This window comes from Bos indicus, chromosome 23, assembly GCF_029378745.1.
Source record: "Bos indicus isolate NIAB-ARS_2022 breed Sahiwal x Tharparkar chromosome 23, NIAB-ARS_B.indTharparkar_mat_pri_1.0, whole genome shotgun sequence".
Taxonomy (NCBI): Eukaryota; Metazoa; Chordata; class Mammalia; order Artiodactyla; family Bovidae; genus Bos; species Bos indicus.
In genome coordinates, this window is record NC_091782.1 from 53816548 (window position 1) to 53843455 (window position 26908).

Consider the following 26908-nt stretch of genomic DNA (forward strand, 5'->3'; position numbering starts at 1 on the left):
CAACTCTGCTTGAATTTCCTTGACCGGAAAGCACTGTTGTGGCCACACCCGGATACAGGAGACGGGAAGTGTGGTCCTCACTTGGGACAGTTGGGCATTGAGGGACTGGGCACCTGTGCAGGGGCCGGCATCAGCTCCTGCTACGGGGCTCCAGGGAGTCGATGTCTTAGCCGGAGGGGACTGGGAGGGTCCCATGTGAAACCCTTGGTGGTAGATTTCAGTAACCCGGGCTCTGCTTTGCAGAGCAGAAAATCGAGCTGCCTGGCTGGTGGGTGGAGTCCCTGGGCACTGGAGTCGATCTGAAAGGTGGGAGGAACAGGACTTCAGGCAGACAGCGTCTGGGGCACTGTCTTCAGTAGACCAGCGAAGGCTCTGGAGTGATTTTGAACTTGGACTCAAATGCCAGAGCTGCTGAGTGACCTTGGGAAAAGCGTTTGGTCTCCGGAAGCTTCCACGGTCTCGTCCCCTGGACACCTGACTTGTCTCGGCTCCTGGCAGTGTCCCCTGCTATAGGAGGCCCCTCTGACCCTGGCCTCACCTGGAAAGAAGGCAGCCATTGGCTCGTGGTTTTCAAGGTCCCTTCAAGCCCCCAGCTCTTCTGACCTTCATTTAGGGCCAGTCAGCCCAGCACTGTTGCATTAGGCTGTTTTTTTTGTTGTTTTTTTTTTTGTTTTTTTTAATGCTGACACAATTCAGTTATTTTTAAAACAGTTTCCATAAACAGAGAGAGAGCAAATGGCTTTCTACCTGCTTTTCAGGCATGAGTAAATACTGACAAACGCTTGCAGGTAAGTTTCCGTGATGGAACCAGTCACCCGGGTGACCATGCATCGCAGGCACACAGCGCACTCCAAGCCACACGCGTGTCCGGAGCGGGGCGGTCGGGACGCAGTGGGGGGCTGAGTCCGGCTTCCCCTGGACACCAGGACTTTCAGGAGAAAGTTGCTGCAGAAACATCTACAAGGTGTTTCCAAGAGCAGTTTAATCGTGACCGCCAGCCCCAGTCTTGCATCAGAGTCCCCAGCTGAGCTGGAGTCACATCAGGAGAAGCGCATCTGACGCTCTGCCCCACGGCCTCGACGCCGAGCCTCGGGGAGCGCGCCAGGGCAGGGAGCGTCTCGTTCTCACCCCCAGGCACTCCTTGGAGCCTTTATCGCCGGGCTCAGGGACCACGTGAGTTAAACCACCGCATCACCGCCTCCCTCCCCCAGCAATGCTGAGGGTCATGGCTGAGCTCCCCCACCCCTGGCGCCCCACACCACCCCAGGGCAGGTCTGGTCCCAGGGTTCCTGGGCACCCTGCATGACGGAGCTTCTCCTGGGATTTCTCAAGCAGGGTCTGCTTTGTCCCCAGAAGAGGGATGCTCGGGAACTCTCGTTCTGAAGAATGCATGAACCCGCGGGGACTGAGGCCCGCTTCTTCTCGCTGGTGTTGGGCAACCCAGAGTGGCTCCCTGTGCTCTCCCACCAGGCCCGGCTTGGAGAGAGGCCCTGGGACCGCGCTGCCTGGGGAGTAGCCGCGGGCCTCAGATGGCTTCCGGGCGGGGATCGAGGGCTGCGTGTTCATTTCCTGTCCCTGCACACATGCGTCTGGACAGCCACAGGTCTGGTCCGGACCCTCTGGGACTGAGCAGATGCAGACAAAGGTCAGCCTGTGTCAGCAGCAGGCCCGGGACCTGGGTTTTGTTTTGTGCAGAACGGGCGGCCAGCAGAGCCTTTGGATTAAGAGCAGGGAGCTGGGGGTGGTGCCCGGGAGGCAGGCTGAGACGGTGGCAGTGACCAGGGGAGTAAGGAAGAGGGGGACACAGAGGAGGGAATTCTGGGGTGACAACTGGGCTTCATGCCTGGAGGTCCACGTTCGCTAAACAACCAGGCCAGTAGCGGGTGCTTCAGCCCAGAGAACCGTACGTGGACAGCCTGCAGGGGGTCCGCGCCCCATCAGACCTGCCTGAAGCCCGCTCAGAGCCGAGCGCCCACAGCAGCGCCTCCTGGGCAGGGGCTCCAGGTGCTCACCCCCACTCTGTCGGGCTCACCTGGGTCCCAGGGCAGGGCCAGAGTGGAGGCGGGAGCACCTGTTCCTGCCTGGGGAGTTCATCCAGCATGAGATAGGTGCGGGGCCTGGAGCCGGGGTTCAGGAGGCCGTTTTGCCTCCAGGCCTGCGTTGCAGTGACCCCTGTGCTCAAGAGTGGACGGAAGCTACTCAGGGGCTGCCACGTGGACTCGGTTCGGGGTGAGGCGCAGGACCCCTGCGCGGGGTGGGGCCAGAGGCTGGGGAGCATCCAGGAGGGTGAGTGGGGGATGGCCGGGCTCCAGAGGCCAGGCCTGAGTCTGCGCGACCCTGGATGCGGCCAGGAGTGACCCGTGCAGCTTGCGGGACCCTGGGTGCGGCCAGGAGTGACCCGTGCAGCTTGCGGGTTTGATGGGGTGCTGGCGGGGCACCTCTGCTCTGGCCCCGTCCCTCTCCCCGACTCTGTCATAAATGGGTGTGGTGTGCTAGGCTCCTGGGGAGAATGACACCTGTAAATGCCTCAGAAAGCTCTAAGTGACGTCTGAGAACAATCCCTGCGCCCAGTCAAGGGATTCCAAGGCCGGTGCCTGTGAGCATGGCTGGCTCCTCACCCCCAGTGAGCCGAGTGTGGCATGACCAGCTCGAGGGACACTACGTATCCAGGGACAGATTTTCCAAAAGTGCAAAATGGAATGTGTGGAGAAGCAGGGCGGTTGTTTCCTGAGAGTTTGTCCTGAACAGCTGGGAACAGCACCCCACTCCCGCTCCCGAGGGGGCTGTTCCTTCTGTCTATTGCTCCTTCTGCAAGCAGGGCAGCTCACTGTAGGGATTCTCAGACTGAGGAGGGGCAGGAGGTGATTCGAGTTGCTGTTATCTTCCTGTTTGACAGAAAAAACGGAGGCAGGGCGTCTGGGGACCTGCCAGGGTCGCAGGCTCTGGCGGAGCAGCCGCGTGATACCCGCACGGCTCAGGCTCTCTGCCGTCTACTCCACATCCAGCCACTCTCAGCTCGCCTGCCGCCCTGCTGCGCTTGCCTGCCGCCCTGCCGCCCTGCCGCCACCCTCTGGCTGGACTTGGGCCCAGGTGCCCAGGGGTCCCGCCTTCACAGAGCGCCTGTCCCAGGGGAGTGAGTGACTGACCAGCACCCACACTACGAAGGGACTGCACCACCAGTGGGCAGGGGGCTGGGAGCCCAGTGGGGACTTGGGGCAGGAAGCTCGCCCTGACCAGCTGTCTTGCAAAGGTCACTGCCAGGGTCACTCAGGCACGTGGGGAGCATTCTAGAGAATGTACATTGACGATTCTAGGACAAGCTGTACAGTTTAGAAGGACTGTTTCTTTCTGCTTCATTTTTCTCTCATTGACATGCCTGACAAGTTCGCCCCAAAACACTCGGCCCCACTGACACATTTTTTATTTTAAAAAAATGTTTATTTTATGGATATTTTATTCTTGTATTCAGTTTTCCCTTAACATATTTTGTTTTTTAAAATAAGAAAGGGAACAAGAAAAAAAGCAAAAGATTATCTTAATCCTACTGCTCTAACACAAATTTGCAGTTCTCTTAAATACCAAAAAACTGTACAAAACACAAAAAATGGAAACCCGAAACTAGGCAATCTTAACCATTCTCTTGACAACCAGTGAAAATAAAATTCTATGAACAGATCCCCCCAGGAGCCAGAATTTCCAGTTTGTTCACGGGACTTTCCAGGAGCTGGGCACTGCCTCTTGCACTGAGTAAATAGCAGATGATAAAGAGTAGAAAGAGTTCCTCTTTCCTGGTTGAGCGACCAAGTAACACAGAAGAAATCATTTCTGTTTAGAAAGAAAATAAAAGAAAGTGTCGTTTTATGGGCAAAGAGTGAAGTACCGTCACCCCGTGCTGAGGTCCCTGTGAATCCCACACCCGTTCTGGGGCCTCTGCCTCCAGATCGCCCATCCTCCAGGCTGCAGGACGGTGTCCACGCAGAGAGCATCTCTTGGTCCTTGGGGCCCTCCCAGAGCCAGGAGCTGGAGGTGCCAGGGCACAGGGGCCAGAGCCCACAGAGTCCCTAAGCATCTGCCCGGGGCTCGGACACAGGGGGTCTGGTCTGTTTCTGAGCATCCTCACCCGCGGCGACTGTTGTTCCAAACCGACATCCATACAAACAGCCCTCTCCAGCCCAGCTCAGCTTCGCCTTCAGGAGCCGGGGCTCTGTGGTCACCGTGGGCCAGGGGATGGTGCAGGCCTGCCCCACGACGTGACCTGCCGGTGCCCAGCTCCGGCTTCTTCCGGCCAGTGGTGGAGGGTAGGGGGGCTGATCTCAAAGCCCCTTGTGGCTGTGAGCTGGGGTGGGGCTTTCCTTCTCTGGGGACACCCTGGTTCTGCCACCATCTGCTGTTTTACTTGAAGTCTGTCTCAGGGCCTGGGTTTGGTGAGGGTTCACCATCATGTCTGGGTCTGCAGACCTATTCCACTTAGACGGCGGAGTAGGTGGCACTCTGGGTGATGACCACAGGCTGGACGCTGGCATTGACATCCTGGCTGCGGCACCCAGACAGTGTGTGACCTGTCCGAGGTTCTCAACCTCTCCGAGCCTCATGGCAAGTTTTGTTTCAGTTCAGGGGAAACCTGGCCCCCATGGCTTCAGAACGTTCCTCCCTTGAAGCGACTCTGAGGGCTGTGCGGCTGAGTTCTGAGAAACCCTGGTGGGGTCTGCAGGCATCCACGGGGATTTCTCATAGCTGTTAGCACCTGCTGACACTCTTGGTGTGGGGCCGTCACAGGGCAGGGTGTTTCCGGCTGTTTCAGGCTGTTTCGGGCTGTTTTGGGATGTTTCAGGCTATTTCAGAGTGTTTTTCGATGTTTCAGGGTGTTTCAGAATGTTTCAGGATGTTTTGGAGTGTTTCAGGTGGTTTTTCAGGGTGTTTAAGGATGTTTCAGGATGTTTCAACATGTTTCAGGATGTTTCAGGGTGATTCAGGATGTTTTGGGGTGTTTCAGGCTGTTTTGGGGTGTTTCAGGATGTTTTGGGATATTTCCAGGTGTTTCAGCATGTTTCAGGATGTTTCAGGGTGTTTCAGGCTGTTTTGGGGTGTTTCAGGATGTTTTGGGATATTTCCGGGTGTTTCAGCATGTTTCAGGATGTTTCAGTGTGTTTCAGGCTGTTTCAGGGTGTTTCAGGCTGTTTCAGGGTGTTTCTGGCTGTTTCGGGGTGTTTCAAGCTGTTTCAGGATGTTTCAGGCTCCCAGGAGGCTCTGGGCTCCAGCCTTGAATCCAGTCCTGCTGCCCGTCACCTATATGGAGGAAGCCCCCCCGCCCAGCCTGTCTCCCTGGTGACCCGCCCAGAGTGATGAGACCCCACGATCTGTCTTGTGATCACAAGGGAATCTAACATCACAGAGAAGAGAGGAGGACCCCGAACCCCGGGGGCTCGAGGCTCAGACAACTCAGGGTGCCTCTTGAATGAAAGGGTGTGAGGCTGCCATGCTGAACGTCTCTCGGGTTCTCTGGATGAGGTGCTGCAGCTGCCCCAGGTCACAGAGCAGCTCGGGAAGTGAGGACCCTAGCCCGGCGCCCAGGCCTGGGCGCTTCCCCATGGAGCCGTTCCGGAGTTTGCTCCCAGCAGCCACTCCTGACTCACCCCGCATGACTTCCTGGCTGAGCCCTGTGGAGCCACCGGCCCATCCCTGCTCCCCACGGTCTGCTTATGCAACGCTCCCCTCCCTCCTGGAAGCCAGGCTGCAGGGCCAGCGGCCTCATCCCGCCGCTTCACAGCTCCGTGGTCTCAGGCGTCCCCACCAATCGAGACCACAGCTCGCTTCATCCCACCCCAGTGCCATCAGGAGGACTATCTGAGGGCCCAGAAAGCTGCGGTTCTGTCAGACCCGGTCCACACGGAGGCTTCCCGTCTCACAGGCTCTGAGTCTGTCTCACCGTCAGCATTTCAGGGGCCCCTGCCTGCTTCCGGTGCCTTTGCTCTATTTCTATTATCAAATCATACAGTCTTTGCAAAACAGATCAGACTTTTGGCCTCTGCCTCCTTTCCTCACTAGTACACTCCAAAGTCTTGTAAATATATTTATTAACTTACTCGTATTTGTGATAACAAGGTTTTGTTGGTTGCCGCAAATATTCGCAGGTTTATCTCCACTGTTTTCTAATTATGTTTGAACTTTAAGCTATGAATTGCATGGGCTGTCTTGTGTCTCCCACCCATAAACTGCAGGTAGCTTGTTGAGCAGAGTGCTAGAGAGGTGTCTGGGCGTTTCATGAGGACTGAGCCTGCGGGCCGTGTGGGCTTGCTGGCTGGCCGGACACACAGGGTCAGGCCTTCCTGGCTGTCGTCCCGTCTAGAGCACTGCTAGCAGAAGAAAGAAGAAACCGACTCTATGAGAATTTGATGCTAGTTTTTCGAACACATGGCCTTGGAGAAATTCCGTCCCAGCACATTTCACAGTGAAGCCTGGTGTGTGCACTGGAGTTGCCTCTCCAGCCGGGCGAACTCGCCACACCTGCCGTGCAGCCTGCCCGCCCTCTGTTTGTTCCTCCAGCCGGCTATCAGTGCCTCTTATTTTTAATTACAAGAATGTCCTCTTCTCCGTAAATACCTAGTCTTGAGAGAGTTTGATATTCGTTTAGTTTTTCTCTTTTGAGGTAAACTTTATGTCCTTAGTTGCTCAGTCGTGTCTGACCCTTTGTGACCCCGTGGACTGTAGCCAACCACGCACCTCTGTCCATGGGGTTCTCCAGGCAAGAACACTGCAGTGGGTTGCCATGCCCTCCTCCAGGGGATCTTCCGGACCCAGGGATGGAACCCAGGTCTCCCGTATCGCAAGCAGGTTCTTTACCCTCTGAGTTACTCAAGTGAAATGCAAACCTCAAGGGTCACATCCTCTGGGTTTTGACCAGGGTGTTAGTGTGACCCAAACATATATCAAGATGTCGAACATGACCCCTGACCCCTAAAGCTCTGTGACGCTTATCAAGCCCCAGCCCCCACCCTCAGGTGAACTTGTCCTGTAGAATTTGAGACGGACACATGCACACAGCGTGCACTCTTTGTGCAAAGCCTTCTTTTATTTAGCAAATTCCCCTGAGGGTTCGTGTGTGCTGTTGGGCACGTGAGCAGTTCACGGCTTTCTGTGTCTGGACTGTAGTCCGTTGGAGGAGTCCACTGCAGGTAGCTTACACGTTCTCCGACGGATGGACACGTGGGCGGTTTTCACCTCTTGGCTACTGTAAGTAAAGCCATTACAGATATTCTTATGGAGATCTTTGCAGAAATGCGTTTTCATTTTCTTGGGCAAATGCCTGGTGCCTGCGTCACATGCAGCTGTAATGTTTGGTTTTTAAGAAACTGCGAGATGTTTTCCCAAAGTAATTGTGCCGTTTTACATTGTGATTGCTTTACATCCTCACCAATATTAAGTCTTGTCAATACGTCTTTGTCTTAGGGAATTGTCTGACCTAGTGGCCCAGCAGTTAGGACTCTGTGCTTCCTTTGCTGAAGGTCCAGGTTCAATCCCTCATTGGGGAAGTAAGGCCCCATAAGCTGCACAGCACAGCCAGAGAGAGAGAATCTTGGGCTCAGACCCGCTCCTTAGCATGCAGTGGCACCTCACGGCAGCTTTCATTTTCAATTCCCTCATCGGGGGTAATGTTGAACAGTTTTCACGTTTCCCTTCTTTTGTTGAAATCTCTCACTTGCTTTTATTTTTATTGAGTTTTAGGAACTCTTTATAGAATGTGAATATTTGTTTTGCAAATAATTTCTCCCAGTCTGTTTCTTGCCTAATCATTATCTTAAAGGTATTTTTTAATGACCACCAGTGTAAAATTTTGATAAAGACTAGTCATTTTTTATTTTATGGTTATTGTTTTCCATATCTTGGCTGAAAAGTCCTTGGTTACCTGAAGTCACAAAGACACTCCTATGCTCTCCTTTCAAAGCTTCATGTTTTAGCTTCCACGTTTTAGTTCGTGACTCATCTCAAGCTAATCTGGTGGGCGGTATAAAGTAAGGAGCGCTGTGGATGCTCCTGCACAGATGTACCATTGGTTTGACCTGTTTTTCTACAGAATCTGAAGAGAAGGCCACATTTTCCACATCCACTTGTCTTCCTCAAAGGCCCACAGGCTACCCTTCTAGTTTCTGAATGGTATTATGATGAAGAGTTTCGTTATGTAGTAGATTGAGGTGCAGCATGCAGCATGCCAAGCTTGTTTGAAAACCATTGCAGTAACTCAGATCACAGACCACCACCCCAAATTAAATGCTACGGCACACCTACATAGTCCAGTTTCTGCCTGCTGACTTTTCTTAAGTCATCTTCAATGTTTTTAGCTGGTATCATTACTATTATTATGTAGAGCACTTTGTTTCACGACAGCATTACTCAGCTTTTGGATTTTATAGTCTAAACCAGAAATAAAGTTTTATTTCATGACTCATTTTATGTAAGTAAGCAAATCATTTTGTTGAGCAAGAGTGTTTCATCTCATGATGATGGCAAAGAATTTGGGGATTAACTAAATGATGGATGTAGAATTTAATAGGTTGTGACAGACTGAGGAATAATCTTTTAAATCTTTATGAATATGTTTATATACTGTGTTTTACTTAAATACTAAATAGTCAGTATCTTTGGACTCTTATTAAAATCTCCCATATATTTCAAAGAGTAAGAATTCATGATATGCATTATTGTTCACTCATTTCGGTTCTTTGATTTGTTTTTGATAATAGCCCATACTATAAATTCTTCAGAAGAATCTCTTTAGCCAACAGACAAAGCACCACACATCCATCACCCTTACCCTGCCTAGCAGGCTTTCCACAGATCAGAACATTTGGAATCTCCGTTCATTCTCTTAGGAGATCCTAGGGAGGCTTTTCTCATTAGCAGGGCAAGTACGTTCATTTGTATTTGTCTTTCCTTGATAGAGACATGGAGACCACAAATGTCTCTTTCCTTCAATCTAGAATCAGCTGTTTGGTGTATAATGAAACTTGACATGAGGTGAGTGCATCTTGGGCAGCAGGGACTAAAGTGTCTTTGTTGAAGAACTAAAGGGCATCAGGGTAGGACGGGCCCTTTGCGTGAACGACTTGAGGCCAGGACTCTCGGGTGCAGTAGAATTATCAGGTTGAAGTTGTGGGCCAAGGAATGCGTGTGTGCACGTGTGTGCGATTGTCTAGATCAATTAGGTAATGTATTAGCTACCCGATGCTGAATAACAATCACCCCAAACATAGCACCCTAAGACAACAAGCAGTTATTGTATCAATTTCTGTGGGCTGGGCCTGGGAGCACTCAGCAATTGGTTCCAGCTCAAGCCCCATCATCGCCAGCGCTGTGGTCATCCAGAGGTTCAGCAAAGGGCATGTCTGCCTCACATGGTCGTGAGTGGACCTGTGTCCTTGGTACCTGTTGGCTGGGATCTCAGTGCTTTGTCTTGAGATTGCCTGAGAATCCCCAGGATGGGCCACGGCTTCCCCGGAGCTGGTGATTCAGGTGAAAACCCAGAGTTCCTCCGTCACGGCCACGGTGTTCGACTGAAACACGGACCACGTGGTGCAGCCTGGGGGGTGGTACCCAAGGAGAGTCCCTCCTGCAGAACTGGGCACATTGCTGACTGTACCTGATACACAGATGTTTCTCTACTTCATTCGCTTTCAATACCAATTTTCTATCTGGTAGGACATCCATAATGTCACATCATCGAAACTGAATCATTATAGGTAGAATAATAAGGCCTTATTAATTTTTTGGGAAAAAAAATCTCCTTTTCTATATAACTCCTCACTCTGAGAAGATAAACATTTATGGATCACAGAAACGACTGTCCAGTGGGTCTTCAAAGCTCAAAGCAGAACACGGCAGTTGTTACTGACCCTTGTTTTAAAAATGAGAGAAGCTGCAGTGGCCAAGTGACTGGCCTGAATGTCACGTCCACGTCCGGGGGAGGGAAGAAGCGACCATCCCCATGTCCTGAGATGGGATCCCTCATGAGCCATCTTGGGAGGGACGCCGAGCGGCCGCCCACTCTGCAGTGAGCAGGTGAGGCTGAGTAAGGTGCCCGGGTGTAGCCTTGGAGGTCGCAGCGTGGGAAGTTGCACGCGGGGCTGAGGTTCAGTGCAGGACCTCAGGCTGGAGCCTTAGCCTTCCACCCCATTGCTGTCCCCACAGAGCCCAGGGCCCTGTTCCCACTGCATCCTCTTCGGGGCGCCTGGGATGGTGTCAGGACCTCACTGTGGTTCTCTGGGGGGCGTCTGGGATGGTGTCAGGACCTCACTCCGGTCCTCTGGGGGGGACACTCTGGGATGGTGTCAGGATCTCACTGCGGTCCTCTCTGGGGTGACACTCTGGGATGGGTGTCAGGACCTCACTGCAGTCCTCTGGGGGGGCACTCTGGGATGGTGTCAGGACCTCACTGTGGTCCTCTGGCGGGGGGGGGGGACACTCTGGGATGGTGTCAGGACCTCACTCCGGTCCTCTGGGGGGGAGACACTCTGGGATGGTGTCAGAACCTCACTGCAGTCCTCTGGGGGGGACATTCTGGGATGGTGTCAGAACCTCACTGCAGTCCTCTGGGGGGGAGACACTCTGGGATGGTGTCAGAACCTCACTGCAGTCCTCTGGCGGGGGGGGACACTCTGGGATGGTGTCAGAACCTCACTGCGGTCCTCTGGGGGGGACACTCTGGGATGGGTGTCAGGACCTCACTGCGGTCCTCTGGGGGGGACACTCTGGGATGGGTGTCAGATCCTCACTGCTGTCCTCTGGGGGGCATCTGGGATGGGTGTCAGATCCTCACTGCAGTCCTCTGGGGAGCACTCTGGGATGGTGTCAGATCCTCACTGCAGTCCTCTGGGGAGCACTCTGGGATGGTGTCAGAACCTCACTGCAGTCCTCTGGGGAGCACTCTGGGATGGTGTCAGATCCTCACTGCAGTCCTCTGGGGAGCACTCTGGGATGGTGTCAGAACCTCACTGCAGTCCTCTGGGGAGCACTCTGGGATGGTGTCAGAACCTCACTTCGGTCCTCTGGGGGGGACACTCTGGGATGGGTGTCAGGACCTCACTGCAGTCCTCTGGGGGGCATCTGGGATGGGTGTCAGATCCTCACTGCAGTCCTCTGGGGGGCATCTGGGATGGTGTCAGATCCTCACTGCAGTCCTCTGGGGAGCACTCTGGGATGGTGTCAGAACCTCACTGCGGTCCTCTGGGGGGGACACTCTGGGATGGGTGTCAGGACCTCACTGCAGTCCTCTGGGGGGCATCTGGGATGGGTGTCAGATCCTCACTGCAGTCCTCTGGGGAGCACTCTGGGATGGTGTCAGAACCTCACTGCGGTCCTCTGGGGGGGACACTCTGGGATGGGTGTCAGGACCTCACTGCAGTCCTCTGGGGGGCATCTGGGATGGGTGTCAGATCCTCACTGCAGTCCTCTGGGGAGCACTCTGGGATGGTGTCAGAACCTCACTGCGGTCCTCTGGGGAGCACTCTGGGATGGTGTCAGGTCTTATGACATGTCAAGGTCATGTGTGTGAAGGGCGGATTGGTGCCTCATGTCTGACCCACGTCTCCGGACATCCAGCACCCTCATCCCCCCAGACACTCCCGCCCTTTGGGCTCCTGCCCTGGGCTGGCACTGGGCTGGCATTTGGATGTAGGACCTTGGGGTTGTGCAGGGGACGGAGTGCATGTGAGCTGAGAGCCGGAGGCAGGGGGTGCCATACGCGCCCAGAAGACTGGACCCCACCTTCCCCACTCACCCTCAACCCCCGCCCCCGCCACCCTGGACTGCAAGGACTCATGATGCTCAAGCAGAAGACTGAGCTGTGAGGTGGGAGGTGGTGACCCTCACTGCGTTAGCCTCTGTCACATCCTGGGTCCCACCCCTGAGGTCACCTGGGGAGCCATTCTTGGGTCATCCCTCCTCCAGGCGACATTCTCAGCTGCAGCAGAAACTGACTTGGGCCAATTTTGGAAGAAAAATAAGATATTAAAATGTGCTGACCTTCCAGGCAGCCTGAACAGTCCACCTTCCCATCTTGCAGAGCCGGGAAAGTCCTACGGTGACATCACGGACGGGGAGCAAGGTCACGACGCGACCGAGGCCACTCTCCAAGGGGACCAGCAGTGGCCAGCGCTGCAGACCAAGGGCCGCTCCTGCGCCTTGTGCTCGGCACAGCCAGCTCCTGAGCCACCGTCCCCCGCCTGTGGAGCCCGGGAGGCAAGGGTCAGCTTCCCTGAACGGCAGCCTCGCCCCCATCATGGCCGGCACAACCTAAACCGAGTAACGACGATGAGCCCGCGGGCAGCCCTGCCTGCAGCCCCGGCCCGCTCTCTCCCCGGTGAGTCTCCTTCCGGGAACCCTCCCACATCCATTGCCATCTTACACCTTCGGCTCAGTTTCACCCCAGAATGAACTGCAGTCATCACCCATCTGACTGGATGGTTTTGGAGAAGCAACTTTTGATGGAAAGTACCAAAACAGAGAAATCAGGGGTCGGGGGTTCCAAAGAAAACGCCGCAAGCTTTTACCAGAGCTGACCTGTCTGCTTTTTTTGTGTTAAAGATGCAACCATGTACTCTTCCCTCTGGGCTTGCTCATTCTAGGGCTCCATCCACCAACTTAGCACTGAGTCCACTGTGCGTGGCTCCAGGTTTGCCTGGCCCAGGGGGCAGTCCGTGGAGACTCTTTGAAAAGTGATCTAAGACATTCCTGCTTTAGCTCACCGTTTCCGTGAAGCCCACCCAGATTTCTCTGGCCACCCCTGTGTCAAGGTCAGCAGAGACCTCACTGTTTCCCAGGGATTTCCCTGCTGGAGGCTTGTTCTCTGCTCTAAAACACCAGGGTCCAGCACCTGCCTGGAGGAAGGAGGCCCAGGACCCTCGGGGCGCAGCAGTGAGGCTGTCTGACCTCAGTTCGGTCTTTAGCAACGACTTCTCAGAGGTGCTGACGTCTAAGGTACACCAGTCTGTCTGACCTTCACAAGAGTTCACCCCTCACCCCCGAGAAGAAAGGGCTCGGTTACACACCCGAGGAGTCAGGCAAAAATTCCTGAGTCAATGCTTACTTAAATGCAGCGAGCGCTTTGAAAGCAAGTATGTTTGTTGTGTGTATGTGTCCAGGGCTGTATTTTAAAGCAAGTGTCTATCAATCTCGTGGCAACCTCAGCCTCAGGACATTGTTGAGCCAAAGAGCTCCGTGAGATTTTAGAAAGGATTAGCTGTGCCGGTGAATAGGACTAGGTTCTGTAATTACTCCCGAAGCCGTTCTCAGTGGGCAATTAGGGGATTAAGCCTACGATTTGATCAAATGTTCAGGCCTTTCACACCCTGGAGCGCACTCGCCAGGCCTCGGAATACCTCCATTTGTCCTAATACAACAGTCGTCCTTAAAGGAATCACTCAGCTAAGGGATTTACCACCAACAATTAAACTGAAGGCACCACAGCTCAGACAGCAAAACTTAATGATTTTTCTGTCTCCAACATCACAGAGAATTTCATCCCTCTCAGAATTTCACAATGGTACCTCGTCAGTCCTGTGTGGACAGCGCACCAGCCAGATCAAAGGCTGAGCCTCCACACACGAGTTTTATGTTCCATCTAAGTGATTCTTCTGTAAGGAAGCGGCATGACTAAAGGTTAATTGTAGAAGTACTAGGAATACTGCCGTGAACTTTATGAAGTCAGTGGGCAATGAATAAATGTCCTCTGAAGAGCAGCCTTCCTGCCTGTTAAGGAGTGAATCACTCACATTAGGGTCACAGCCTTCATTACACCCATTTCAGGCTGCCTGTCAAGAGTGCACCGTAGAGCTTGGCCTTTGCTGCGTCCTCTGCATGAGACAGTCTCCTTGAACAGAAGGAGACTCTGCAATGGTAGTTTAATGGCAGCAGTGCACGCATAGCCATCGTTTTCAGAGGCAGCGAGGGTCTCCATCCTTCCGGGTGTGGCCTTGCTTCTCTCTCAGGCTCCCTGGCCGTCTCCACTCTGTGCCCACAGATGCCTTACACTTCTGTGCAGTTTCTCACGCAGGCAAAGAGGCTTAGACTTTCTTTTGTGTAACTCAGTCTTTTATGTAACTTTACCACTAAATTTTTTATACAATGTTACAACTATTCATCTATGTCCTTGGTCAAGGGCAGGGAGGCGGGGGCTGGGGGCCATGAGTTTGTTCTCCAGAAAACACTGGTGAATATCTGGAGACGTTTTTTGTTGTCACAATTTGGGGGGCAGGGGTAGAGGTCGGGGTGCTGCAGAGCAGCTGCAACACAGGGCAGCCCCTGGATACAGGCCCAGCTGCTCCAAAGGCCAGCGGTGCTGAGGCTGAAGCCTGGACACTGGGGCCTTTCCTGCTAGATGGAGGGCCTGACACACGGGAGGCACGCAGATCTTCTCAGAGGAATGAGCGTCTACCGTAGATTCTGTCTCCTCTCCCAAGTCTGCAGCTGGAGCTGGGTTCATGGCAAGCGTGGAAACCGTTTACCTGCAGAGGTGGGTGGAAGACCCGCTCTCGCTCCCCACCGGGGGCCCAGCGTCCCCAGAGACCCCTGAACCTTCTCTGGTCCCCTGCCTAGCATCCTTCAGGGCAGCCCCAGCTGCAGATGAAAACATTCTTTTTTTTGCCCAGAACTGTTTTGCCTAGAAAAATCTTCTCCTTTCCAGCTCCACGGTTCACACGCAGGGAAGAAAGCAGGAAAGGACCGGGTGCAGAGCCGCTGAGCAGAGAGAGCAGGGGCCCTCCCTCGGCCCCGGGGGATGAAGTGTTTGGAGAAGCGTGGCTCTGGGCTCATCTGGAAAGTATGCATCTTGAAAGGCAGATGATGCAAAACACCCTGCTTGGTGCCCGCAACTGTCGCCTGGAGGCTCGGCTATTCCTGCCAAGAACCGGGTGACTCCAGGCTGGAAACGTTCAGGAACCCATTAGGTGGGCATCGGGCTGGGGGCTGGGGCCCAGCTCCAGGGTCACCGCAGCGTGGTTTCAGTCGAATGTCCCCCACCACACTCCCCTTTGGAGGATGTTTCATTGACCTCTGGTCTCACAGCCTCTGTTTCTCTCGCCCGACCTTTGAAAGAGCCAGCCACGATGGCCGTCCAGCCGATAAAGGTGTGAGACGGGCCGGTGGGCGGGGTGCTCCGTGTGTCCAAGTCTGCTTGATAAAGGCCTTTGTGGGTGTTGATCTGCCGCATCTGAAGTGTGATTTCAGACGAAACTCGAGGACGGGTGGACCCTGGTCAGAGAAGGCCGGAGCTGGGGTTCCCCGCCCCCAGGCCCCGTCTTCTGACAAAGCCCTCCTGGAAAGCTGCTCTTTCGGAGCAGGCCCAGGGCGCCACCTCCTAGATGCGGCTTTGGTGGGTCCTTTGCTCTCGGCTCTGAGAGTTGCCCCAAGTTGGACGAGACCAGCTCGCCCATCAATGGTTAACCTTGGCCAGTGGGCTTCCCAACAGACACTGTTTGCTCAAGACCCAGCCCTTCTGGTCGCTTCAAGGAAGTGGTGTGTGATTATGTTTGTATGTGCGAGTGGCTTTTCCTTTCTAAACACACAGATTTCAGGGTGATGGCATTGTCGTGTGGGGATCAGTGAGTCTGCCTGGGGCCAGGGCGCCTGCAGGAGGGGGGTTGGGCTGTGGGGGTGGTGGGCTCCTGGCCAGCCCGCGGCCCAGGCAGGCTGTTTGCCCAGGTCTGTGTGTTTGTCCCGCGTCACGGCCGGGTGGTGGTGAGCACCCTGCTCCACGCAGAATCTGCGAGGCCACGAGGGGGACACATCAGCCCTCTCTGGGAGCCCCGTGGCGGGCAGTCATCTGGCCTGATGGAGACCTGGGTGTCACGTTCCCGGCTTGTGCCTTTGTCCTAGAAGCTTCGCGGTGAGCCCGCGGGCCCCAGGGCAGCCGTGAGTCCCTGTGGGGGCTTCTGGAGCGGGGGTCGTACCGGCTCTGGGGAGGCCGGTCCTGCGTGGGGTCCGCTCTCATCTCTCCCAGGGCTCCTGTGGGTGCCGAGTAGGGGGAGGGGCACTGCCCCCAGGGGCCGGGGAGGGCAGAGGCTCTGGCTGGGTTGACCTGCCCCAGGGACGTTTGGACATCTTTTTGTCTGGTGGTGAGTCCTGGGGTGCTGTGCTGCTGGCCCTTCGCAGGCCGCTGGGCAGCATGTCCCCTGAGCGCAGGGCCCCTCCATGCCGGCTCACAGCCCCGGGCGTGAGGGGCACAGCTGAGACCCTGGGCCGTGGCCGTGAGGTGCTGTCCCAGAAGCCCCAGCCCCTCTCCTCCCGGGCTCTCCCCTCCCGGCGCGGCGCTAACCCGTGGTGTGTGGCAGCAGCCGCGGGGCCGTCTGCCCTGCGTCCACCGCACGGCCGGCTGGGGGAGTCAGAGCTCGCCTTGCCTTGTGGCGGCTCCCACCTGAGAGCGCCCAGCCCCTTGGAATCCCACACCCCAGGCAGTGCCCTTGCCCGCGTTCCTCTGGCACTTTCCGCCTGAGCCTGGCCCCGCAGACCCCGGGCGCCCCCAGTCTCCTGCTGTTGTTAGCTCGGTGACTGCGAGCCCACCAGGGTGGTGCCCGTCCCTGCTGCCTTCCCTCCTGCACGGCGCTGCTGCTCTGGCCCTGGGTCCCGGGGACCCTACCTGGAACCGCTCCCCCCAACCTCGCTGCTGTGGCCCGTGCTGCCAAGGTCACCCAAGGTCACTGGGGCTGGTCCCCTGCAAGGACCCCGCGGCACCCTGAGCCCCACCCCAGTCTGATTTCTTCAGCCTCAGCCAGTGTGCCCGTTCCCATGTGCGTTAAGTCAGGCCCCCTCCTGACCAGGGCTCCCCGTCCCCAGGACCCAGTCAAGTTCCCGCCCTGGCCCCAGCCCTGGGGCCCTGGGCCTGCTCCTCTGCGGACCAGCCCTCCTGCTCTCCCGCTGGGCCGGGCCTTGGACTTTTACCGCCATGTTCCTGCCTGGGATCTCCTCCCCCGGGACTTTCCACCTGCCGCTCACGTACCCCACGGCTTGTTCGCCTCACTTCCTCGGGCCCCAGGATGCCAGCCCCCACTCTGCCCTTCGAGCGCTTTGCTCTCTGCCTGGCCCCGAGCGCCCGACACCGCATGCTCTGGGTGCGCACGCCTGCTTCTCCTTCTGCCCTGTTAGAGTGCCAGGCCCATGGGGCGGGGATTTCGTCTCTATTAGTCACAGTGCCTCCCGGGGGCCTGGAACAGCGAGGGGAACAGCGTGGGGAACAGCGTGGGTACTGCCTGGATGCCCGTGAGGTCCCCTCTCCTCGGACGGACACAGAGAGAGACCGGCCAGAGGCTTCGGCTCCCGCAGTCCTAGGGGCGGCCTGGCTGGAGGCTTTCCCCAGGGGTCGTATAAGCAGGTGGAGCTGGCTACTCAGGAAGTCCTCTTTCCTGAAATCCTCAGGAGGAGGGGAGCCAGGAGTGCGGCGAGCTGGCCTCAAGATTGGGGGAGCCGCTCGTCGGACGCTCGTCGAATGCTCTGAGTGTCCTGCCGTCCTGGGCCACGGGCTGCGTCTTCGGTTTCCTCTCCCCTCACTCGGGGTTGACTCACTCCCTCTCTGAAGTGCAGACGCCTCTGGGAGATGTAGCAGTTCTCCTAGACAGGCGTCAGGGGGCTCTTTTCTCTCTCAAGGTCTCGAGGGAAGTGAGACCATACTTACTCGGATGAGCTCACGCCAGAAATCGAGAGGTTTGAAACTTATCGCTATTTTCTCCAAAAGTGATTTGAGGCAAACAAGGGCAAACCCACAGTTATGATTATTGCTGTTATTGTTTATTGACTATTATTATTAACGAAATCTATGCCAACCTTCAGGGTAATTCCAAAATTCTGAGGACAAAGTCATCAGGACTCTGTCCTAGCTCCTCTATACTCAGGGTTAAAGGAATGTTTCAGGGAGTCAGTGCGCTGGCGTTGGTGGGTTTGCTCAGCTCCTGCGAGCTGTCGGGGACACTGGGCTGAAGGAGCTCCAGCTCCCCTACCCCCTGCCCTCTGATACGGACTGTTGCCCATATGTGCTCGTGCCCAGGAAGCCGTGCCTGGGAGCCTCTGTGGTCTTTATTTGTGCCACATGCTCTCGTGTTCTGGTCATTTTCTACCATGAATTTTAAGACAGGCTACATATCTATAAAGAAAAGAAATTCAGCGATAAATGCTTCTGGGAATAAGGTGTGCTTGAAAAAAGTGGACAGCTGCAAAGTTTTGTTTCAAATCTGAGTGATGATTATCCTTGACCCAGTTTCTACGTTCTGCTAAGAGTGTGGAAAATACTTTTGCAATTACAGGGGTTGGATTTGGGCTTCTCGACTCTGTAATGAGTTTGACAAAGGATGTTTACGTAACTGAACTCGGGGCGAGCCTTGCCAAAGCAGCAAACGAGTCGCTCTGCTGCTCTGACTGCCAGCAGCCATTACAGCCCGTGTTGCATCACGTTTCTTTCATGTAGATTATCAGTCACTGGAACCTCCTCAGGTCACTGTTACCATTTCCCCCCTTGGCATCAAAGCAAGTTTACTGAGCTAACTCATTACTCTTGCTTTTGAAATGTAAGCATTGATTGGCAAGTTTATGCCAAACATCTTGCGTAAGTTTCTCCTGGAAGCTGTAAAATCTAATCTGAAAAGGAAAGTAGGAACAACTTCTACAGATGTTAGTGTAACACACACTGAGAGCGTTGTCTTTGTTGCTATCCAGTTCTTTTTGTAGCTTTTTTTTGGTAATTGGAAATAGTTCCTAAAGTTGTTGTTTGGCAGATAAGGAAATATGTTCAAGTACTTGATCCCTCTTGGATGATGTGTATTGATTGGTTGCTTTCACATTTCAAATAGTTACGCTCATTCCTTGTTTTCCCCTTCTGTTCTTAGAAGAGCAATTCATTCAATTGAGATCACTTTTTAATCAACTATTCCCCTCCCACATACTTTAAAGGGCATATTTGCTGCTGCTAAGTCGCTTCAGTCCTGTCCGACTCTGCGTGACCCCATAGACGGCAGCCCACCAGGCTCCCGCGTCCCTGGGATTCTCCAGGCAAGAACGCTGGAGTGGGTTGCCATTTCCTCCTCCAATGCATGAAAGTGAAAAGTGAAAGTGAAGTCGCTCAGTCGTGTCCGACTCTTAGTGACCCCATGGACTGTAGCCCACCAGGCTCCTCTGTCCATGGGATTTTCCAGGCAAGAGTACTGGAGTGGGGTGCCATCGCTTTCTCCGAAAGGGCATATTTAAATAGCTCTTATTTTGCTCAACCAGCCCCTGTCTGGGACACATGCCATGGTCCGCTCCTCAGGCCATCGGCCTCCCTAGAATGTCTCCGTTTAAGAATTGTTGTTTAGTCACTCAGTCACGTCTGACCCTTTGCGACCCCATGGACCATAGCCCTCCAGGCTCCTCTGTCCATGGGATTCTCCAGGCAAGAATACTGGAGTGGGCTGCCACTTCCTCCTCCAGGGGATCTTCCCAAACCAGGGGTTAAACCTGTGTCCCCTGCATTGGCAGGCAGATTCTTCACCACTGAGCCACCAGGGAAGACATTCTGATGATGAACGACCCCTCAATCACCTGCTCAGTTGCTCTTGTAGAGGCTACCAGGAATGCTTCCGAGTGTCTGATCCTTCCTCCCCCTTCCTTGCTCTCCGTCTCCTTGTAGCACTTGGCACTGAAGCCACACTCTGGGCTTCGAATTCTCTTCTCCCCGAGCCTCTGTGCCTTCCAGATTCCTGTCCTCGTCTCCTGACGGACCCCCTTTCCTCAGGCTCCTCCCAGGGGCTGCTCTCCAGGGTCCATGCTCCTATCAGTGTTCCCACTTTCTTGTTCCTGGTGACCGTCTCTGTCTCGCGACTTCAGATACGACTTCGGATTGGAGACGCTCATCTCTGCTGCCTGCTGTCCTGATCTCCGAGGGTACACTCAACGCACCTGAAGACACAGCAGCATGACCGGTTTCCCTTTTCAAGTCCTTTATTTCCATGAACGGTGTCATTACTCTTCTAATCAGCCTCAGAATCTTGAAATAATTTCTCGTGTTTGCTTCTTTCTCCTCTCGCATAGCTATGCTGTAGATCATGGCAGGTGTTGCCATTTCTATAAGCTTCCACATTACCCCTCAGTATTACTAGGTTATTCCTAAGTAATGACTGACTGCGTTATTACCTGCTTAGAAAGACACCTTATATTTGAATGACCTGACCAGGAGCCACAGGACAAGATCACACCGAAACTGGAAGGATAAGCATTAGGGTTTGAGTCAGTCTTTTGAGTCAGAGTAGCTTCTGGGGCCTGGTCTCATCCATCCATCATCCCACTCATCCACATATCCACCCACCCACCTACCTACCCACCTACCTACTTACCTGTGAACTGACTTGCCTACATCTCTGTCTCTCTTCCAGAATTTCTCAGCATTGACACCACTGAGAATGTCTTTACAAATAATTCAGTGTTCTGTAAGTCACGTTACAATATTCATTGTGCATTGTCTACCTGTAATTTTTTTTTCTTTTTTTAGAAGACTAGTTGAAGAAATTGGACAAGCCCTTATCTGGCTTCTGATTAGAGGACTTAGCGTGGTCAGGACTTAGGAGACACTAAGGAAAGAGCTTTGCCCAGTGGAAATTGGAAGATGTTTTATTACTCAATCCCTTCTGGCCAGACGACCCTTCTGACCCGCTATGGGTTCATCCAGCTTCCTTTAGAGCCTCTCACCTGGACCTGCTCCCTGTGGCATCCTTGGAACAGAGTCCACCTGGGTCACAGCAGCGGCAGGACTGAGTCCCGACCCTGCCCGCGTCCCAGCAGGACTGCCCTCTGTGCCCCTCAGCCAGGTCATCCTCCTGCTGGGCCGCTGCCACGCAGCCCTCCTCTGAGAGGCTGTGATGCCGTGCTGTGCGTGCTCACACGTGCTCACACGTGCTCACATGGCTCTGTGAGGGGCTGTCTGGCTCTCTCCCGATGGCCCACCTCCATGAACACAGCAGCGCCTGAGCTGCAGAGGCTTCGGTCCCTGGTGGTTTCACTTTGCCGGCTGGAGCCCTGGAGGCGGGCGGCCTGGCTGAGGGGTGCGAGCTTCCCCCCCGGCACAGATGGCAGCTGCAGGCCCCCGCGGCCCCACCTTGAGCCCGTGCGGTGGTGTCGTCGTGTCCTCGGGCCGTGCGGGGTCTCTGCCCGTCCTTGCCCTGCGCGGCCGACCTCCTCACACGTGCGTTGCTGCTCGTGTGTGTCTCTGAGTCGCCTCACTTCCTGGGCCACTTCGCGCTGGGTTGTGGGTCTCTCCTCATCTTCACCACTTGTGGAAGCTTGTGCCCCTGTCTGTGGTGGGGCGCTGGCTTGTCCACACCGTCCCTTTCAGAAGCTGCACCACAGCTGTGTGCCCCAGTGTGCCGCCTGCCTACCGATGTTATTTATGCTCCACTTTTGCCTTACGTGTTGAAGTTCTTTTCTGTAGTTGATTTGGTGTGTGCGTATTTACAAGTGTATGTCTGTGGGGGGTGGGTGTGTGTGTGTGTCTCTGTGTGTATCTGTGTGTGGTGTGTGTATGTGTGTGGTGTGTATGTGTCTGTGTGTGTGGTGTGTGTCTGTGTGGTGTGTGTGTCTCTGTATCTGTGTGTGTGTACTGTGTGTCTGTGTGTGGTGTATGTGTGTGTGTGTGTGGTGTGTGTCTTTGTGTGTGGTGTGTGTGTGTCTCTGTGTGTGGTGTGAATGTCTCTGTGTGTGTGGCGTGTGTGTCTCTGTGTGTATCTGTGTGTGTGGTGTGTGTGTGTGTACTGTGTGTCTGTGTGTGTATGTGTGTGGGTCTGTGTGTGGTGTGTATGTCTCTGTGTGTATGTGTGTGTGTGTCTGTGTGTGTGTGTGTCTCTGTGTGAGTGTGGTGTGTGTGTCTCTGTGTGTCTGTGTGTGTGTGTATTGTGTGGTGTGTGTGTGTCCCTGTGTGGTGTGTGTGTCTCTGTGTGTGTCTGTGTGTCTGTGTGTGTGTGTCTGTCTGTGTCTGTGTGTATCTGTGTGTGTGTGTGTGTGTCTGTGTCTGTGTCTGTGTCTGTGTGTGTGTGTGTGTCTGTGTCTGTGTGTATCTGTGTGTGTGTGTGTCTGTGTCTGTGTGTATCTGTGTGTGTCTGTGTGTGTGTGTGCGTGTGTCTGTGTGTGTGTGTGTCTGTGTGTGTGTGTGTGTGTGTGTCTGTGTCTGTGTGTATCTGTGTGTGTCTGTGTGTGTGTGTGTCTGTGTCTGTGTGTATCTGTGTGTGTGTGTGTGTGTGTGTGTCTGTGTCTGTGTGTGTGGTGTGTGGGCATATATTCTGAACCCCTCCTCCTTTCTCCTTTGTTCCCATATTAGATCTTTCTACGCTCTCGGGCCTTAATGCATTGTACTGAGATTTACTGTAAATTGATACTGGTTTCCTCTGTGCGTTTAGGTCCTTTTCTCACCAGCGTTCGTTTTGCATGTGCTGTGAGTCTCTGTCCCTCCAGATGGATCACCATGTGGCCAGTCTCATTTATTTAATAAACCCACCTCCACCCACCAAACTGAAATGCCAGCCATGTCATTTATTATATTCTTACATAAATTAAGCTGTTTCAAGAATTTGGTTTTTTCATTAGTCTGTTTGTCTTCATGCCAGAGTCATCTCATCGTGTTTATCATGGTGCAGGTCATATAGTGTGTGTTGGCAGCTGGTAAGACAAGTACCCCCACCCACAGCATCCCCCACACACTAGGAAACTTTTTTCTTTGCTATCTTTGATCAGTTATTTTTCCATAGGAACATTAAGATAACTTAAACCTACATTTCTACCAAATCCAAAAGGATTAAAATTGCAGTTTTTAGATTATTTATTAACTTTTTGATGATTGAAAATTTATCAGATTGACTCTTCTCACTCAAGAGCATAATAGATTGTCTGCATTCCTCAGAACTTGTTTTTTGATAAGAACTTCTGATAAGATTTTATGGTATTCTTCACATCACCTGCACAGTATTTCTTATGGAATGTTTTCCTATTCTATAGACTTCTCTATTAAGAATTAAATATTTCCCCAAATATCTATGTTTAGCTATTTAATACCAGTATAGAAAAAAATCGTTACAGATTTTTGTGTGTTTATCTTGTATATGGATACTTCGTTAACTTCGATTAATTCTAATTTTTTTCCTCCAAGTTCTAATTTTTTTTCCCCTCCAGATTCCTTTTGAATTTTGTAGAATCACATCACCAGCAAGGAATGAATTGCCTTCGCTCCGCCAGTATTCGTGTGGGCTGTTTCTTTTTCTCGTTTCAGTGTCAGATTGCTGGTTATCTGTGTTGAGTTGGTGAGAGGGCCCTGCATTCTCCCTGCCTCTGATGCAGGTGCCCGGCCTTTTTCATTTACAAGGAGGCCTGTTATTCTTCGTCCTCTACTGTGTTGCATGCATTCAGTTTCCATTCCCATTTAACTGAACTTGGGCAGAACAGCCCTTGAGTGTTTACAAGACGTCTTCAGAGCATCAGCTGTGTGCTTGTGAGATTCTCCTCGTGGGTTTAACAAGCTATGTTGCTTTGTCTTCAAACAGTAAATGCACATTTATTCTTGGGTTAAAACTAATTTGACCCTATTCTGTTATTCTATTGAGACACTTAGGAGTTCATTTTATTCACTACTTTAAAATTTTTTAATTCATAAATATTGTTTGTCTACAGGGTGTTTTGGATACTGTGTTAATCTTATAAAGATTGTTATTAAACATAGACTAGCTTTAGAGAGTGAATTAAGGAAATTTTCATCTTCTTATGCGCCATATGTGAATATATGTTACATTAATAGGCACTGTACAGAAATATGAGACTGGACCCAGCTCTGAAGACAGCTGGCCTGGGATCTTTTCGAAGGTATATGTTTAATCACTCTGAGTCTCTCATATAGTAACTCACATCTTTTTTTCTTCTTAAGGGGAAATTTTGCATTTGTTAGAAAAATCACTACATTTTTTTAGGTTTTAGCTTCATTGCCCCAGAGTTACGGATGCATTTACTTATTAGTCCTATATTTTTTGTGTCTGTGTACATTCTTCCGGAGTTTTGTGTATTTCTTTTATGTTTCTTTTTCTTAATCAGGTCCATGGAGAGATTATTTATTTTAATGGTCTTTCCAAGTAGTCAGTTCTAAGATTTATTTGTCTTTTCTACTATTTTTTTTTATTTTTCTTAATTTCAGCTTATATCTGTCTTCATTGATTCTCCTAGTTAGTTTTTCTCACACTCTTTCTCCCTCGTATCTTAAGATAGATAGTTAGCACTGCTTTAGCCGCATCTGTTTTAGTATAAAATTTTTTTTTTTATTGTTTTGGAGATAGATTTAATTTAAAAATTGATTTTCAATATTTTTAAATAGATTATTTACAAAGAGATATTTTAGTTTCTAACAAAGGTTTTTTCTATCATATTCTTCTAATTTTATTGGGTTATGATCAGAATATCCTAACATATTTTTCTGTTAGGTCTGTCTAATTCTGAAAGAAGCAAATTCTGCTGTGGTTTTTTTTTTTTTTTGCTAACTACTACTATTTGTGACTATTATATTTTTCTTAAATACCTTTACATCACATTTTTTGTGAGTATTGTAGCCCCTGCTCTCATCACCGTTGCCTAGCGTCTCTGTCTTCGTCGGCTATCTCTCACATTTTTATGTGAGTATTGTAGCTCCTGCCCTCATCACCGTTGCCCAGTGTCTCTGTCTTCGTCGGCTATCTCTCACATTTTTTGTGAGTATTGTAGCTCCTGCTCTCATCACCGTTGCCTAGTGTCTCTGTCTTCGTCGGCTATCTCTTCACTCCTGTGTTTTGTCCACCTTTGGACAAAGGACAGCCTTGTACATCAGTTTGCAACAAACTCACATTCCCTGGGGGCTCAGACAGTAAAGAACTCGCCTGCAATGCAGGAGACCTGTGTGTGACCCCTGAGTTGGGAAGGTCCCCTGGAGGAGGGCATGGCAACCCACTCCAGTATTCTTGCCTGAAGCTTCCCATGGACAGAGGAGCCTGGCGGGCTACAGTCCACGTGGTCACAGAGTCAGACACGACTGAGTGACTCACCACACAAGCACACAGCATGCAGGTATCACCCTAAACCCTTCCCAGAGCAAGGAGGAGGATGAGTGAGAAAGAAAGGAGAGAAAAACAGAAAGAAAAAAAAGAAAACAAATCAATCACTAAATAATAGAGAGAAATTTGGAGACTTCGGCATGGGCCCAGGCGAGGCACAGGATAAGGAAGGTGACTCAGTGTGCTCTGAAGTCAGCGTCCCTTATTGATCCTAGTTCTTCTCATTTTGAACCAGGCCTCTCTTCTCCCATAAAAATATTTATTAACTTGAAATGTACACAAATATATACATATTAAAAATGAGAAAATAAAAAGTGGAATAAATTCTACTTCACTTTAATGGTCTGTCCCTGTAAAGAAGTACATTAGTAAGAAGACTGATTCAGGTAGTTCTAATTTTAGACTTGAAGCTTTGTGGGTTAGTTGGGCCAAATTAAACATCTGTAAGGAATGTTGTTAAGTGTTTAACCACGGGCTTGGGGTCGGGGGGTGGTGGTGCGTGGAGCTAACAGACTCTGATTCGCCTTTCTGATGATGTCTCTCATCTGTGATTTCTGCTGTTCAGCTTCGGGCTGTGAACGTGGCGAGCTGCCCGGGGAGCTGGGGGCACAGGCCACACCCCAGGGTTCCGAGCGTTTTGTTCCCGCGGGTTCAAGGAGCAGCCGGACCCGTGTGCACCCAGAGCCTCGCCGGGCGCGGTCACCGCTGGATGTGGGCACGAGAGTCACATGAAGGACTCAACAGGCGAGTTCCCCAGATGCATTCCTGTGGTCTGCCGGCTGTGTTTAGTGATTTAGTCACGACTTCAAGGCTCTAATTACAGGGTTTTGTTTTTATTTTTAAGAACAGTGTAGTCTTGACATGAGCAGTCCCTGCAGTGCACCTTCTCTGCTTTATCAACAGCCCCTTCCTGACAGACCTGGTGCTGGGCGGTCTGCACACCCTGACACTCAGAGACCTCGGGTTTCGAGGCTGCGAGGCTCAGCGAGGCTGGTTAAACCCCTACCTCGTGTGTAAGCCTCATCCGAGGGAGTGATACTAGAGGCCTGAGGGGGAAGGCTGGCTGTTAGCTGGGTTAGCGCTTTCTGAGTCTGTTTGGTTCACTGTATTTACCGGATTTTAATAGGAGTTAATTTATGTGGCTACAAGGCCAGTGAGGCTATTATCTTGTACTGGGAAAAGCTGCCATCACCCAACTAGGGAGTGTAGCTCTAAACGTCTTCCTGTGCAGCCTGAATCACACAGTGAGGACTCCGGGGTTTGAATGAGAGTATTCTGGACAGCGGTGATGGACGCAACAGTGACGGGCCCTGAGTACGTGCCTCCTCCGCTGGGCGCCCACCTGTCGCCTGTCCTCACGGAGCCCTTCCGACCACCTAGATCCTGTCTCACTGGGTGAGAGGCACCTGTGAACCTGCTGCCCAGGTCGGGGGTCAGGTGGCCACACCACACTCTGTGTTCCCCGGAACCCCTACTCGAGGACAGCTTCATGGGGGCATCACCAGCGGTGACTGGAGCCCCAGGACTGCTGTGCTGGGTGCAGAGGATTCAAGGTCCTGACTGTGCTGGTTGTGGGGGAGGTCTCTGTCACAGGCGGAGCGTTTTAGGGCTGGTCGTTCACCCTGTCTCTTCCTCGTGGGGATCGGGGCAGGGGGGCAGGGGCGGTTGGGCCCCAAGCTGGGAACGGGGCCCCGCAGAGCGTCTGCCACCAGGCAAACGGAGCCCTTGGTGTCAGGGGGCCAGAACTCCAGGTCAGGACCCTGCCAGGCTGTGGCTGCACGGGATGGAGCCGAGTCATCAGGGGCCCGCAGCCCCGCGTCCGGGGTGAGGGTGGAGGGAGAGGAGCCACA

At 52.7% G+C, this 26908-nt stretch overlaps 1 long non-coding RNA gene across 4 annotated transcripts; it reads left to right on the forward strand.

Annotated features, from left to right (window-relative positions):
• LOC109577440 (uncharacterized) lies at positions 1-26908 on the forward strand. Of its 4 annotated transcripts, none has more exons than XR_011563567.1 (5): positions 799-1173; positions 12056-14503; positions 14675-14936; positions 23783-23847; positions 25624-26908. It is a non-coding gene; the product is annotated as an uncharacterized lncRNA (long non-coding RNA). The 4 variants fall into 4 exon arrangements; XR_011563568.1 differs by having other exon boundaries at positions 12056-12969; XR_011563566.1 differs by lacking the exon at positions 799-1173 and adding an exon at positions 1-788 and having other exon boundaries at positions 12056-14936.